Consider the following 17,424-nt stretch of genomic DNA (forward strand, 5'->3'; position numbering starts at 1 on the left):
TCCTAGGCTGATGCAAGTGGAGCAGATGGGTTCTGACTTCCAACTCTTGTCCAGATGACTTCAGGGCAGGGAACACCGCTACTGAGTCATAGAGCTGCCTAAAAATTGAATCTGCAGCCAAGAAGCAGCACACATACAAATTCCCTTTTGATTCACTGCACCCAAGTTCAAGGAGAAACTTAAACTCAGGGTCAAAAATTAATCAGGCCAATTTGTTCTTATTTCTCAAATGATCTATGACGTGGGAAATGGATAGGTACTTTAAAAAATTCAAGCAAAAGTCCCTCACTGCTCTCCCCACATCATCTCATACTCTTGTGACAAGACAATCCTTCAACTCTTCCTTCATTGATTTCTATTCTTTTTTAGGAAATGAGTTTTTATTGCTATCTTTTGTTTTTACATCATGACAATTTTCCCTAATATCCTCCCCTTCCCCTTCTACAGAGCCATTCCTTATAACAAATAATATATTTTAAAGAAAAAGAAGAAAAATCAGCACAATTGATAAAAACATTAAAACAGTCCAAACACTTTTAATATGCACTGTGTGTGGACCTCTTGCTTCTGTGAAGAAATGGGCTGGGAGAGCATTCTCCCATGTCTCTTCTTTCAAGTTGTGCTTATGGCCTCTCTCAGCTGTTCTTCACAATTCTGCAACATTCACTTTGTGTACGGTTGGTTTTTCCATTTACGTTGTTGTAGTCATCGTGTATATTGTTTTCTTGTCTCTGCTTACGTCACTCTGTGTCAGTTTAGTATCTTCCTGTGCTTCTCTATATTCCTCTCATTCATTATTTCTTATAGCACAGTTGAGGGTAACCATGTCTCAAACCCATCGGAGAATTGGGGGGGTGTCTCCCCCAAGCACGAGAATACTTCCCATGGCGGAATGAACAGGTAAGAACAATTTCTTCCAATGGACCATGAAGGCAGCGGAAGCAGGCATTGTGGAGTGCTTTGAGCTTGGTCCATCAAAGATGCCAAGATCATCTACTGCATCTGAGCCATCGCCAGTCATCTTGACTTTTGTCCCACCACTGGACTTTGATGACTCTAGAAGAGCAAGTGAGGCTGATGACTTTGTGCAGCTCTGCCTCACTTAAATTCAATTCACTTGAAAGTCAAGACATTACTCCATGTTGTCCCTGGTCCCCTTTTAAAATGAAGGACAAATAACAGAGCATGGTAATATTCCCTTACATGCATGTAACACAATTTGTTTAGCCATTTCCTAATCCATGGGTCTCTACTTTGTTTTCAATTTTTTGCTATCATAAAAAGTGCTGCTGTAAGTATTCTGGCACATATGGGTGTAAGTTCAGTAATGGAATCTCTGGGTCCTTGTTGATTTCTCATGGTACTCCCCACAAAGCCATTCTAAACCTTCTCTTTTCACTTTGTCTCCCACATCACCTCCATTCACACTAGCCCCTCCTCAGATGAAGACTCACTGCTTACTTAACAGAAAATTGAGGCTACTATGAGATCCTTCTTCTACCCTTCCTTCCTTCCTTCCTTCCTTCCTTCCTTCCTTCCTTCCTTCCTTCCTACCTTCCTTCCTTCCCAAGGCCAATCTGTTCTTTATTTCATCCTTTGGCATTTTCTCCAGCAGGCTGACCTTTGAATCTTTCTTTCTCTCTCTCTTTCTTTCTTTCTTCCTTTCTTTTTCTTTCTTTTTTTCTTTCTTCCTTCTTTCCTTCCTTCCTTCCTTTCTTCCTTCCTGTCTTTCTTTTTCTTCCTTCCTTTTCATCTCTCTCTCATTTTCTCTCAGTCTTTCTGTCTCTCTGTGTCAGACTGTCTCTGTTTCTCTCACGTTCAGTTTTTCCCTAGCTACTGATTCTTTCCCCACTGCCTTCAAACTCTTCTAGATCTCCTCTAGCCCTAAAGAAAAACTTTACTAGAACCTACCATCTTCTAAAACTACTATCCTTTGTCCCTTCTTTTTCTCAGCCAAAATCCCAGGAAAACTATCTATACTCATTGTCTTCACTTACCTCTCACTCAAACCTTTGCTATCTCATTTTACACCTCATCACTCAAGTGAAACTGCTCTCTCCAAATTACCAAGCATTTCTCCAGTGCCAAATCTAATGGCCTTTTTTTAGTCCCCTAGCTATTCTTGACCTTTCTGCTGCAGCTGACATTGTTGACCACCACCCTCTCCTACTAGAAACTCTCCTATCTAAGTTTTGGTGACACAGCTCTCAATAGGCTCTCCTCCCACCTCTCTGTCTGCTCCTTCTCATTCTCCTTTATGGATCATAATCCATATCATCACCTCTTAACTGTGGATGTTCCCCAAAGTTCTGTCCTGGATTCTTTTCTCTCTGCACAGTCTCTCTTGGTGATATTATTAATTCCTATAAGTATAGATATTGTTATCTCTATGCAGATGATATACAAATTTGTATATGCAGCTTTAGTATTTTCCCTGAGCCTCAATATTAGTCTCAGCTACAAGTCATTTCAAACTGGAAACATCTCAGACTGAACATGTCTAAAACAGAACTCATTGTCTTCTCTCTTCCCCATCACCTTTCTACCTAATTTCCCTATTTTTTGTCTAGGGTACCACCACTCTGCAAGTCTCTGAGGTACATAACATTAGGGTTAATGTCACTCTCTTGTTCCTACTTATTTGAGCCATTTTTAAATCCACAACAGCTTTCAAATCCAACCCTCTCTATCTACTCAACCAGCTACCACCTTGGTTCAGGTCCTTATAATTTCTTGCTTGGATTACTGCAATGGTCTCCTAATTAATTTCCCTCTCTCATCTTTTCGTTTTCTAGTTCACCCTTTCCACAGCTCCCAAAGTGACTTTCCTCAACTACAGGCATGACCAAATCATCACCCTACTCAGTAAACTCCATCAGCTCTATATTGCTTATAGGAGCAAATACAGATGTTTTGGGGGTCAAGGAGGCAATTGGTGTTAAATGACTTGCCCAGGGTCATACAGCTAAAATGTGTCTGAAGCTGGATTTGAACTCAGGTCCTCCAAGACTGTCTCTCTATTCACTGCCCCTCCTAGCTGTCCCTAAATGCGGCTTTTAAAGTCCTTTATAAACTGGCCCCAACCTCTCTTTCCAAGCTCCTTATGTACATCCCTCCCACTCCTGCATTATGTAATCCAGTCAGACTGACCTTTCTATTCCTTACGCTCCATCTCCTATCTCTGGGTCTCAGCACCGGCTGACCCCATGCCTGGAATGTCCTTCTTTCTCATCCTTTCATTACTAGCGCTTTCCCTCTGAGATGACCTCACATTTACACTGTATGTATTTTGTGTGCTCAATTGTCTGAATGTTATCTCTGCCATTAAAATATGACTTTCTTGAGACCAGAGAGTTTGTTGTTTTGGGGTTCTTTTGCCTTTCTTTATATCACTGGGGCTCAGTACAGCACCAGGCACGTAGTATGTGTTTAATAAATACCTCTTGACTGACATTTCCTGATAGACTCCCTCTCTTTCTTTACATAGAGTTCAAGCATCATTTTCCTCATGAAGCTTTTCCTGACCCCACACCCTCAATTCCTAGGACCCTCCTTCCCAAGCTATCTTGTATTTGAGTATTTCATATTGATCTGTTATGCATATATTTATTCTATACTTACATATATATGTGATCTCTACAATATAATGTGTCCACCAAAGCACATAGTAGGTGCTTATTAAATGTGAGTTGATTGACTGATTCAAGGTTCAAACCCAAGCCCCAGCTCTTTCAGAAAACTTTTCCTGACCAGTACTCCCACAGTGTTTTTTTTACACTTCCTTAGAAATCTTCCAACAACAATTATCTGCCTCATACATTCATCGCTTATTATTCATTTAATTTTGTTTTTAATTAGCTCTTCTTGCTCAGTTTTGACATTGGGAGATCAATTCCCAATCTGAAAGAGGGAAGTATACCAAAAGCTTGGAAAAAATCTGGGACTTTACTATTAAAAAAAATGGTGACTGAGAAAATGAGTCACTAATATTACAAACAACTTTTCTATCTCTACCTTTAAAAAAATGGGAATCATCAACATAGGAAGAAGAAACATGGCACAGTAGATAGAGAACTGGAGTCAAGAAGAGCTAGGTTTAAGTCCTTCCTGCCTCTGGCACATGCTGTCTGTGGGATCCTCGACAAATTATTTAGCCTCCCTGTGGGACAGGTAATTCTATAAGACCATAAGTTATAGATTAGTTGATGAATGTTATTGATATAGAGAATTTCCACACTAGTTTCCCTATACCAATGAACTCAATGACATATACAGAAAAAACCCCATTGAGGAAATCCGTCATGAAAATTTGAGAAGGGAACAGGTAGGATTTCACAAACTGTCTTCTATAGTAGACCACATCTTTCCAGTCACACAAATGACTGAAAGGTCAAAGAGCATAAGACCTGCTTATTGTTCTTTACCTATAAAAAGATACTTCATTCTGTAGAGTAAAAAACCACTATCACAAAGACTGTCTTCCAATGTCTCCCATTCGTTTATCAAAATAATAGGATACATTAAAAATCATAATAATGGAGATAACTATTTGATGACTCTGGTGATTAATATCAAGCAAGGAATAAACCAAGGAGACACTCCCTGAAGGTATTTGCAAGCTTCATGGATAATATTCAGATGGAAGAGGGATTTCTTATAGATGGTAATTTCCTCCAGATACTCCTCTTTCTGAAGGATGTTGTGCTGGTAACTCTGAACTTCAGAACAGAACTCTTGAATAAGACTTATAATCAGGAACTGGAAAAACTAAATGGATAAAATGACTATTGTCCAGGCTATGATATGAATTCAAAAGGACAGCAATAGATTATCATTAGCACATATACCCTGCTGAGATACTGCAATGTGAGCTAGGTCTGGAGTTGAACAGAAGAGAAGGTTAGATTGTGTTTGGGAAAAGACTTTCAATGAGACTCAAACAAAGGTCCATCTTTTAGAATGACAATATTCTTCCAGTGATGCTGTAAGACTGCAAACCATGAAATTCCACAGTCTCCAAAGAATTAAAGTTGGGAGGGGGCCACCAAAAAGGAAGCAGAAAGATGGATGGTAGGAAAGAGCAGGCTATACTGTATTATAATTCTAGAATTGTGCAGGAAAAGAAGCACAAAGCATCACCAGAGGGATGTATCACTGGAAAAAAAAGGTCATTTATTGAGCATAAAGGATAAATTGATGTTCCACTGGTATCTCTGTAATATCAAGAGAATGAGGGGAAATCTTTTCTCCACCCCATGTTGGGTGGACGAGCTGTGAAGAATAATAGTCAAATAGGATGGACAGTCATGCATGGGTGACTACTATTTGCATTACTGGATGAAGTACCTGCAGTGAAATCACAGATTCATCAAAATATACTTACCTCTCTCTCTTTTGTAAATACAAATGTTCAGGGACATAAAATTTCCCTTAAAGATTGCTTTAACTGATTGCATATATTTTGGCATGTTGTTTCACCACTGTCAATCACATTAATATGATTTTTAAAATTATTTCCATGATTTGATCTTTTCCATTTATTCATGATATGACTTCTCAGTCTCCACTTATGACTGCATAATTTGATCATATTTCCTTTATCAATTGCAATTTCTATTGCATTTTGTTCTATATATGATGTTTGCTTTTCTACATTTGTTTGAGTTCTGTCCTAATATTTGATCAGTGTCTATATAAGACACAGGAACCTGTGAAATGTTATTTTTTCTAAGATTCCCATTCAGAAGACTTTATCTATCAAATACAATTCAAATGTCTAATTTACTTCTTGTTTATCTGCCAATTGGACTTGTCAAATTCTGACAAAGGAATGTTAAGTTCACATAGAATTATTATCTTACTACCCTTATTAGAATTAGTATTTCTTTTCAATCCAAGGTTACATGAAATATTAATGATGGCTCTTTGGGCCTTATTATTTGATAAGTTCTCCATTTTATGCGGTTCGTACTAATTATCTAGTTCACATCTTGACATCTTTTTGCAGGAATAACACATTAGACTTTGGTTAATTCTCTGCTGAAATTTAGGTAATCTATAGCTATAGATGCATTCCCTTAATCTGCTAGTCTAGAACTCTGTAAAAAACAAAAGAAAGGAAATGAAGTCAGTTGGGCAGACTATTCTTTTCTTTAGTCTAGATCTGTGATTTCATTGGCATGGGGAACTCCATACCATTGTGATGTATATCAGTAGCCATTCTGCAATTTATAAGAAGTTCACTCTCTAGGGTCACCCAGCCAACATGTGTCAGAGGTTGGATTTGAACCAGAGGTATGCTGGAGCCGGCTCAGATCACCTCACTAGAGCCTATTTTAAAATTTTCAGTGTAAGCATTTACATCTCAGAAATCAGCAGTACCTACAAATCAGGGCTTTATTTATTTTTTGTTGATTACCTAGCCTTAAGGAAATGTTAATAATGAAGATCAAGTTTAAAAATGTGTTTGCATGATTTTCCTTCTCTTCCTTCCTCCCTCCCATCCCCAGTCCAGTTGTTTTGTTAAACATTTATCAGCACACTATTACATTTCTCTAAAAACACTGGTTGAGTTCAGCAGGAGTGCCTCAGAAGGCTCGGGGATTGAGCCATCATCAGGCTGGAGGACTGGGGATTGACAACTACAACAGGCATTTATATAGAGCCTTAAGGTTTGTGAAATGCTCCAATCCACCATCTCCTTTAAGCCTCAGAACATCTCTGTTTTGAATCCAGTTTTTCCTTCCTGGGAAACTGTGCTTCACTAGTCTAAGACACAGCCTGTTCTTGATAAGGTCACCCTCACTATTTGGGAACACTGTTTTCATTTCTGGATGTTGTTCAGTTGTTTCAATCATGTTCGACTTTTCATGACTCCATTTGAGGTTTTCTTGGCAAAGATACTAGAGTGGTTTGCCATTTCCTTCTCCAGTTCATTTTACAGATGAGGAAACTGAGGCAGACAGGGTTAAGTGACTTGCCTAGAGTTACGCAGCTAGCAAATGTCTAAGGACAGATTAGAACTCAGGAAGATGTATTCCTGACTCCAGGTCTGGTACTTTTTCCCCTGTGCTATCTGGCTATACCAGATATACACTAACCATCCTTTAATTATGTAGTCTAGAATGGTTCATACCTTGATCTTAATGTACTGCTTGACACATAGTAGGTCCTTAATAAGTGTTTATTCTCTCACTGACTACCCATACTGAGAAGTCTGCCTGTATTTTAATAAGAGCTTGTAGGGGAGGAGTTGCCTTGACCTAAAATGATAACTGTCTAAAAAATGTGGAATGCCAGGGGGAAGACACTTTGAAGCAAGGAGACTCCTTATATCACATGGCATCAACACCCCACCTCCTTTGCAGAGACTGCCTCAGATTGGTCCACACTCTGAAACACGAGCTTGCTATGAATCAGTGTGAATTTCAAGAGTGTCCACTATAGTGTTAGCTGGTAACTTAAGGCTGTTCAATTCATCGAAAAGACCACTGAATGCTATAGCAGTCAGAAGACCTGGGCTCTCCTCTTGTCTCTGCCAATTTATTTACCTTTCCCCAGACATTGCTTTCACCTCTGAGCTTCTGATGAGTTTCTCATGCTGGAATAATTTCCTCTGCACTTCCATCTATCCTAACTCTGCCTACTTCTTCCAGGATAATAATGGTAATGACAGCTAATATTTATATAGCACCTACCATGTAAAGTCAGGCACTTAGCTTTATAATGATTATCCCATTGGGTCCTCACAACATCACTGGGAGGTAGGTGATATTATTCTCATATTACAGATGAGGAAACTGAGGTTAACTGGACTTGCCCAGGTTCACCTAGCTAGTAAGCATCCAAGGCTAGATTTGAACTGAGGTCTAACTCTGGGTCCAGCACTTTATCTACTGTAATACTTAGTTTAAATATTATTATCTCCCAGATTTCCCTGACTTCCAGTCCTTAGCAATGTCATCCCTCCTCAGAATTTGTGGAGCACTTGGCACCATTCATATGATGCTTATCATTGATTGCCTCGTATTAGGGTGTATATGCATACACACATGTATGCATACAAGTATATACATACATGACTACCTCCTCCACACATACATGACTACCTCCTCCACCATTAGACAGCAAAGTCCTTGAGAACATAAACACCTGTCTTATACATCTCTTCATCTCCCACAGCACTTAGCAAGTGCCTTTTAACTCATTGCATGAATGAAATCCACATATTCCACACTCACTTCTCCAAGTCTCCTTTCACACCCTTTAATTCCTTTAAGGGTTAATTGCCCCTTCTCCCCAACTTTCTAATCCGTCAGAGTCTTCAGGGTGAGGGGAAACCATGTAGGCTAAAAATAGAAGTTTAGGAGAGGCCAGGGCTGTTGTTTTAGACTGAGTGGTTTTTACACACCCCAGAATGAAGGAGAAGACCAGAGGTGCTTTAGAGACAGCTAATGGAGGTCAATGAATTAGCAGAATCCTCTCCAAGGGGGTCCTGGGATCAGACTGCCAGACTGAAAGGCTGTTTAACAGACTCATAAGATTTAAAACTAGAAGCGACCTTAGAAAATATTAATTTAACTCCTTCATTATACAGATGAGAAAAATGAGGCCCAGAGAGGGAAAGTGACCAAGGTGACATAGTAAATCCTAGAGCTGGAATTCAAACCCAAGTCTTGTGACACCAAATGTAGGGATTCTTTCTGAATCCAGATGGTTGCCAATCAGCAAACAAAGCAGACTGCCCTCCTGTGACAGAAGACACAGAAGATGCTTTTTTCTTTACAGTTTGCCCTTCCCAGCAACTACACTCTCCTGTACTAGCCCAGGAGATTGTTAAATGTTCATCCCTCCAAGAAGCTGTCCCTGATTTCCCCAGCCAATAATAACCCTCTCACTTCGAATGATAGGTAAGCTTTATAGTGGAGGGAGGTGGGGGGACCTTACAAATCATCTCTTCATTTTAAGAATGAGGAAACAGAAGCCTAGAGAGATTAGATGACGTGCAGGGACGCATAAAAGAAGTAAATGTCAGAGTCCAGATTCGAGCCTAGGTTCTCTGGTTCCAAACCTGCGGTCTTTTCCATTGTACTCCAGCTGGCTCTAGAGACCTCCGGCAACAGGAGAGCAAAATGAGATCCTTTAGATAATGACCTTAACGTTTAGTAATGACTTACATATATAATAACGCTTTAAAATTTAGTGCCTTTTTTTTACACTAGCACTTAGCACAGTACCTTGCACACACATTAGGCACTTAGTAAATGTTTGTGTGTTATTGATTGATTTACACCTCTCTCACACACTTATGTAATGTTGAGGATTTTTCTTATGCTTGTGTGTTATTCCCTACTAGATGGTAAACTTCCTGAGGCCAGGAACTGTCTTACCTAAAGTTTATATCCCCCCCAGCCCTTGGAACTGTGCTTTTGAGGAGTATTAACTTGCAAGGAGTGCAGGAATGAGAATAAAGAGAGCAGTGGGGGAAGGGATGGGAGTGGGGGAATGATGGTTGCCGAAAGGGGATGATAAAGGTATGGAGGCGTGTCGGGAGAGGCGAGAAAATCCCCAAAGAGAACAAGTGTAAGAGGAAGGAATGACCCTGGGAGAGAGAAATCCAGAGAACTCAGTAGGGAAATTAGGAAGGAGGAGGGGATGGAGGAGAGAGGAGAGAGGGAAAGAGAAACGGCCCCCTACGTAGCCGCTCACTCCTCCCCCAGTCCCCCAGAGGCCCGGCCGATCCAGGGGACCGCTCTCCCTGGGCGGCCAGGGTGGCACGCAACCCTAAGCCTATTTACTGCTTTTTCAGCAATCATGTTTTCACCTTGTGCTGTCACAGAGCCCGTTGTCCCTGCAGCCCGATCTCCCATTGGCTCGCTAAAAATGCTTCTCTAATCTGCAGGCTGATCTTTTACACTGCTCCCCCCTCCCCTTTTCCTCCTCCTCCTCCTCCTCATCTGCTCTGACCTTCCTCTTTCCAATAGATCCAGCTGAAAGAGGGAGAGAGGAAGAGAGAGGGAGGGAGGGAGGTGGGAGGGGGAGGGGAGAGAGAGAGAGAGAGAGAGAGAGAGAGAGAGAGAGAGAGAGAGAGAGAGAGAGAGAGAGAGAGAGAGAGAGAGAGAGAGACGCTAGGCAGACGGGGAGCCATCCTGCCCCCTGGAAGCCATCTGGCTTGAAGGACTGGCCTGTGCAGGACTGGGATCTCCCTCTCTCCTAGCTGTCCCCACCATCCTCTCCGGAACCTCCAATGGTGACTGGTTCACTGACTGTTCCTGTCCCAAGGTAGGTCCTTGGCCCTTTACTCTTCATGACTTGGTTCAGGGGGTATTCTATTTGGACACACAACCGATTATACCGTACCTCTAGTCGCTGAGGGTAAGTGGAGGTGGGGAAGGGGTTAACCTGGGACCTGCAGCTTGTCTGGGCTGCCTGCCAGGAATGGTGATGACTTTAGGGACTTCACAATTCTGCTGCTATTTCCACCCCCTCCCCCATGTCTACCCTTAGTAAAGGTTTACAGGGCATACCTGGTCTGGAATGGGGAGGTGTCAGAGGGGTCCCAGGTGAGACCTAGGTAGGGAAGGAGGGCCAGAGTTGCTGAATATATTACTTCCAATTGGATGGAGGTATATGTCTTTGCTCCCAGGGGAAAGGACAGGAAATGGATGCCTTGGAAAGCTTGGGCCCCTGACTGAGAGTGGGGGGCGGTGGAAGGAAAGGAGGCAGGGGAAAACAGGAGGTAGCCATGGTTTTGAGGGGTTTTCCTGCTCTTTTTGCAAGGTTTTCAGTGTTTGCTCAGGATCTTTTTGGTTGGGTAGGTGGGAGGAAGTCAGAGATGCTTGTTATATTTATGGATGCAGCTGGTAGGAGAGAAACACAGCGTCCTATGTCATCAGCCCTGTGCCTTTATCATGCAGAGTGTGTCAGAACCCTCCTAGGTATGCAGGTCAGGGTGACTGGTGGATCAGGTCCCTCCCTACTAGGGGACTAGTATAAGTGCAAGAAAAAGAGTAGGGAGGAGAAGGTGGTAAAAATTATATATGATTAAAGCAACTGATCGCCTAGCAACAATATCTTCTCCAGATATCCCCCAATCTGCCCTTTGGTGACCTTTTTGCTCCATTGAAGACAGCCAGTGGTATTTATTTTAGCCTGATTTCATCTGTGTAGAAATGTCAGGAAAGGAGGATCCATGAAGAATGATTTGCCCTCAGACTTAGTATCCTTCCCCTCCTCCCCCCTCCCCAACAGGACCTAGAGATGGTTCTGGTGTGTCTGGAACATGTGTCATGCAATGTGTCTGGACATGTGACATGTCACAGGGACCCTGGGGAAATAACATCTTGCATGCTTGAAAGAACTGGTCATGTCTAGCCTAGAGAAAAGAAAAGGGGGGAGGGGGGCATTATTTACTGTCTTACAGGATTTAAAAGACTGTCATACAGATAAGGAATTAGAATCGTTTCTGCTTGGCCTCACAAGACAGAACAATATTCAGCAGCTACTTGAGGAAGTAGTAGACCCTATTCAGAGGACACTGGATGAGAATACATCTGGGATGTTTGAAAACATACTCCTATTTGCACATAAAGTTGGACCAGATGACCCAGAAAATCCCTTTTGATTCAGATTCTATGATTTTGTGTGGATTGGAAGCATTATAGGGCTTAGAGCTTACAGGGACCTCAGAGATTATCTGCAAAGTCGCAGAGAAGGCAAATGACTTGCCCAAGGTTACACAGGATTTGAACTCAGGTCTTCTGACTCTAAATTCAGGGTTCTTTTCCTGATAGCTACTTGAGATCTCCTCCTCAGACACTTTCTTCTGACAGAGCTCCCTTTTCTTCCCTTGGCTGGCAAGAAGAAGCCTCTGAGAGCAACAGACAGTTTAGCTTAGAACCCGGTTTGTGCCCAGAAACGAGGAAGGTATGCCTGACATTTATGGATCAGAAAAAATCACAGATGAGCACTCACCACACACTGAATATCATTTGTCATGGATCTTTTGATCTTTAATGAGAGTGCTGTTGCCCAGGAAGAATGCCTGAGGGTTACCATGTGCCTGGATCTCTCAGACATGAAAGACAGTAGATGTCCTGGAAAGGGAACCAAATTTAAAATTGGAAGACCTGAGTTCAAATCTAATAATTGCTAGTACGTTCTTGAGTAAATCACTTAATGTCTCAGATCCTTCATTTCCTCATTCCCAAGATGGAAATGATAATATTTGTACTTGCTCACTTCATAGGACTGCTACCTTGAAGTCAGTTGTTACTTGTTGGTCCTTGTAATATCACTATGAGAGGGCAGGTGTCTGCCCTCATTTTGTAGACATGGAGAAGTGAAGTCATTTGCCCAGGATTATATATCTAGTTAGCTACAGAACTGCATACAGTTTGAGGCCAAGTCTTCTGATTCCTAAATCTTTTCTTTAGGAAAATCCTCTCTGTCTCGATCTGTCCCTCTGTCTCTGTTTCTTTATCTCTGTCTGTCTCTGTCTCTCATTTCCACTTTACCCTTTTAACCATAGAGGCATAGATTCCAAGATCTATGGGGATTTAAGGTAAGGGAAAGATCAGGGTGGGATGAAAGATCACAGGTCAATTAAGAGGCAGTGTAGGACAGTGAATGGAGTGCTGACCCTTGAGTCAGACTTCGAATCCTATTTCTGACACTATCTGCCTGTGTGACCTTGGACAAGTCATGGCAATTCTCAGGGCCAAAGTTTCATCTGTAAAAATGAGGGGGTTGGACTAGATGGAGTCTGAGGTCTCCTCAGCCTATGATCCTGTGAAACTCAAGTTGGTTCTTGAAAGATGGAGAGGAAGGGGGAAAGCATAGGGCTTGAGAAATGAGGCTGCATGGGCAAGATAAGATTGGTTGCTGGAGGCAGCACCTTGGACAGGGCATTGTATGCCTTGGAAACGTTGAGAGTTGTTCTCACAGCAACCACTTTATGTCTATAAAGCCTTTGTTGTACCACATGGGACTTGACCCAGTAGATTTACTGCTGGAAGGGACCTTGGGGGCCAGCTAAACTAAGCCATTTATTTTACAGATAAGGAAACTGAGGACTGGAGAGTTGAAGGGACTTGCCCAAGGTCACACAGATAGAAGAGGCAGAATCAGGATTTGAATGACCTCTGATTGAATTCAGCATGCTATTTATTACATCATACACACTCTTAAACACCTCCAGGCCACAGAGAGTGAAATTTTCTGGCAATATAGATAAGTGCATTTATGAAAAGAGTAATTAAATAATATCTCTGGATTTTCTTTCTTGTGTGTTTTTGTGCCCCAGGCAACTGTCTACCTTGCTTACCCTTCATCTTGGTTCTGAATAGAGGACTTTGCATGTCAGGTTGAGACATTTTGGTTTGGTCTGACAATAACTAGGGGCTCTTGAGATAGGGAGCAACACTCTAAGAGTAGGATTTTTAGAATAGTCATTTGGCAAAGTGTTTAGAATAGATTTTTTGTGGGGTAGGGGAGCCTGGAAATGAGGTGAAGAAGGTCTTGGATAAGGTGGTATCAGAAGCAATGGGAAAGAAGGAATGAATTTGAGACACTGTAAAGGAGGAATTCCAAGTTCCAGGAAGTTATTGTTTTAATGAATTGACTGGCAGGGGGTGGGGCAAAAGGGAGAGTAGGTGTGGAGGGGGGGAAAAGGAGTGAAAGTGGACTCCAAGGTGCTAAAAACACTGATGTCACTGACAGGAAGAGGGCTGTGGGCTTGGCAAGTTGTGATAAGAGGGCAGTTAGTTGGTGTGGTGGATAGATTGAACAGCCCTGGAGTCAGGAAGACTCATCTTCCTGAGTTCAAATCTGGCCTCAGACACTTACTAGTTGTGTGACACTTGGCAAGTCACTTAACCCTGTTTGCCTCAGTTTCCTCATCTGGAAAATGAGCTGGAGAAAGAAATGGCAAACCACTTCAGTAAAGAAAAACCCAAATGGGGTCATGAAGAATCAGACATATCTGAGACAATTGAACAACAGGACATTTAAGCAGACAGAAAAGATAGCGGAGGCAGCAAATGGGAATTGAGGAGGTGTGGGACAAGCAGTTAGGGAGGTTGCCTGAGGTTACTACACACCCCTTCAACTCCTTCATCTTAAGTACATTTGATATTATCTTATGGATCTTTTTTTAACTGGGAAATGAAAGGAAATACATGTAGCAATATTGTTGTTTGGACCCATTTGTGTGGAACTTCAGGTATGGAAACTACCTCCACTGATACAGATCAACACTTGTTCTGTAATTTTATAGTCTTAGAGATTATCTGGCACACCGAAACGTTAAGTGATTTGCCTAGTGTCATACTGTCATGGAGGCAGGACATAAACCCAATCTTTCTTAACTCCAAAATCAACTTTCTATTATGTTGTCTTTCAGACATTTAAAAAAAATTGCATAGTGCCTTCCCTCCATGCCTTGCAGAGGTGGGGGTCTATAAGTATGGACTATTGAATATTTATCAGACTCAGTTGATATAGGCCCATAGGGATGGGGAATCTGTGGCCTCAAGATCATGTGTGGCCCTCTAGGTCCCCAAGTATGGCCCTTTGACTGAATTCAAACTTCACAGAATAAGTCTGCACTTGAGAACTTAAGGCCAAGGATTCCCCATTGCTGATATATGGGTTAATTTTAATCAACTGCTTTTTTTCCCCTTTCTTTTTTATTCCTTGTGGCCAAAGGTGGCTTTCTGAGAAGAGCTGAAAATGAAGGTGATATTAAAAAGAAGAGATCAATAAAAATTTGTTAAAAAAACACAAAACAACAACAACAAAAATAAATTTATGGTGCCCTATTCTATTGGTTCTGTATAATACTCAAGCAGGATTCTTGTATGTTCAGTGATGGCCCTTAATATTATTCATTGGCCAATCTAAGTTCTTTTGTGACCTCCATTTCTATCTTCATTATTCTTCTAAAGTTCTGGTATTTAATAACCACAGGTCTTAATTGAGTGGAGATATCAGTAAAGAGGGTGAGATAAGAAGGAGGTAAGTACATAGATACTTTTACAGGGAGTTGCCACAAGCATTTATTAGGCACCTGCTGTGCGTAGCCTCCAGGAGAGTCCTCTGATGCCTCCCTGTTGTGTGGAAGTAACTTTGGATTGTCAAAGGCTTATGCCATCAGAATGTAGGAACTTAGGAGGCCTTACAAAGTTGGAAAGACTGAGTTTGGACCTGAAATGGACTTCACTGGTGACTGGAGGATAAGCCAAGCTCAGGTCAGAAAGTTCATTAACAGAAGGTCAGCTACGAAGTGATTAATTTTGGGATAAAGGAAGTAAGGGACAGCAACATATGCAGATTGTCTACTAAGTCATGATGGGGAAGATCTCTGTGGGTCAAAGGAGCATCACTGTAAGGAAGTCAAGTGCCTTTAGACACACTGAGTAATGTATTGTAACTATGCTCACTCTTTACTAGGGACTATCAATCAGTAAGCTTTTAATAATAATAGCTAGTATTTATATAGTACCTACTATGTGCTAGACACTACCTTAAGTGTTTTACAAATATTATCTCATTTGGTCTTTGGAACAAACCTGGGAAGTAGGTGCTATTACTATTCCCATTTTACAGTTGAGGAAATCAAGGCAAATAGCAGTTAAGTGAATTGCCCAGGGTCACACTGCTAATAAATTTCTGAGGTAAAATTTGAACTCAGGTCTTCCTGACTCAGCACTCTATCTGCTGTGCCACCTTAAGTATATTTTGTGCTTTAATGAATTTATTAAGAGCTTATTATGTGTCAGGCACTGTGATAAATGATGGGGATACAAGGAAAGGCAAAAAGCATGTTGGAAATGAAGCAGCTAGGTGGTGCAGTACATAGAGTGCTAGACTGAAGACTTGCCTTCAGTTTTGGCTTCACGTGCCAAATAATAGTTGGCAAAGGTGAATAAAGCACTTTGAGCTGGGAATCAGGAAGACTCATCTTCAAGATTTTAAATCCAGCCTCAGATATTTACTAGCTGTGTTACCCTGGGCAAGTCACTTTACCCTGTTTGCCTCAGTTTACTCATCTGTAAAATGAGCTGGAAAAGGAAATGGTGAACCATTTCAGTGTCTTTGCCAAGAAAACCCTAAATGGGGTCATGAAGAGTCAGATATGACTGAAACTACCTTATGAAGATTGCTGCTAAAGTGCTTAAGAAATAAGAGGTGAATGCTCTCAAGGAGTTTGCAGTTTTAGGTTTAAGACAAAACAAAACAAACAAACAAAACCTTAAAGGGCACTAAGACTTTTGAGACAACCTATAGAGGTGAGGAAACAGAGATAAAGCAGATGAAGATCATCATCTCTCTTTACATTTTATAGTTTTGAAAGTGCTTTTGCACCCATGACTATCTTATTTTATCCTCAGGATGACCTTCTGAGGTCATTCTCTTCCATATAGATAATATATCCATAGCAGTGAGGTGGCAGTTTTAGGACCAGGATCCAAATGCAGTGGGAAGAGCAGTGGACCTGGAGGTGGAAGATCTGGTTTTGCCACTTAACAGCGTCACCTCTCTGAACTTAAGGTTCCTCATCCATAAAATGGGTATAATAATATCTGTAGTACTTGCTTCTCAGGGTTATTGGAAGCACATCAAAAGGGATGACATGTCAAGCACCATATAAATGTCAATTATCATCATTATTACCGTATTAAACTACGATTTTTGGTTGAGTTCTATGTTTTTTTCGCTCAGGTTAGTCCCAGGTTTGGGAGCCTGACCCTCATGCTCTGATCTCTCATCCCTGCTCAACTCTTCTACACCAGCAGTTCCCGCTTTCATAGGATGTTGGTCTCATACCAGATGACCATTCTCCTCCCTTTCTCCCCCAGACTTCCCCCTTGTGCAACCATACTGGCTAGTTCCAAGCCACCTCCGGTGTCCAGTGTCTCTTCTATCAGAGACTCCATCAGACACCAAGGCTGCCTGCTGCTTGCAGGGCGTTGGGTATCCACCTCAGCAGTATCACCTGGCCCACTTGGCCCAGCCCCAGGGTCGGGTGCTTCTGATGTAAGGTACCTGCCCCCTCCTCCCATTTGGTGCTGTCTTTGCCCCTGGCTCATTTCCAGTTGTCCCTCCCTCCGTCCTCTCCTGGTTATTGTCACTGGCTCCCGGGATCAGACACCTCAGCCAGATCCAGAACTAACTCTGGGCATCAGTTTCCCCACAGATTCGTAGAAGGAACTTGAAAGTCTCTTTGTCAACAATCTCTCTCCTTCAGTCCTCGGAATTCCACAGTCAAGCTGGTTTCATTCATTCTGTGGCCTGGATTCCCTAGGAAGGGCTCGTAAGACGGTACAGGGTAGGGCTGATCATAGTGGGTGCCTCTTTCTCCTCACAGGCAGGTTTTTTCCCAGGTTTTTTACAGAGATGAAATCAATTCACAAAAACATCATA

The 17,424-nt window shown here is 41.8% G+C and overlaps 1 protein-coding gene across 2 annotated transcripts in view; it reads left to right on the forward strand.

Annotated features, from left to right (window-relative positions):
- Positions 1-9,802: 9,802 nt before the first annotated feature.
- The window catches only part of PACSIN1 (protein kinase C and casein kinase substrate in neurons 1), a 110,059-nt gene continuing 102,437 nt past the window's right edge, over positions 9,803-17,424 (forward strand). Inside the window, exon 1 of one of the 2 annotated variants that reach the window (XM_072641801.1) lies at positions 9,803-10,281. The gene's annotated coding sequence lies outside the window, so the exon portion shown is untranslated. The remainder of the gene's footprint in view (positions 10,282-17,424) is intronic. The other variant, XM_072641802.1, reaches the window with a different exon arrangement.

The sequence above is a fragment of the Notamacropus eugenii genome, chromosome 2 (genome assembly GCF_028372415.1).
Source record: "Notamacropus eugenii isolate mMacEug1 chromosome 2, mMacEug1.pri_v2, whole genome shotgun sequence".
Classification (NCBI taxonomy): Eukaryota; Metazoa; Chordata; class Mammalia; order Diprotodontia; family Macropodidae; genus Notamacropus; species Notamacropus eugenii.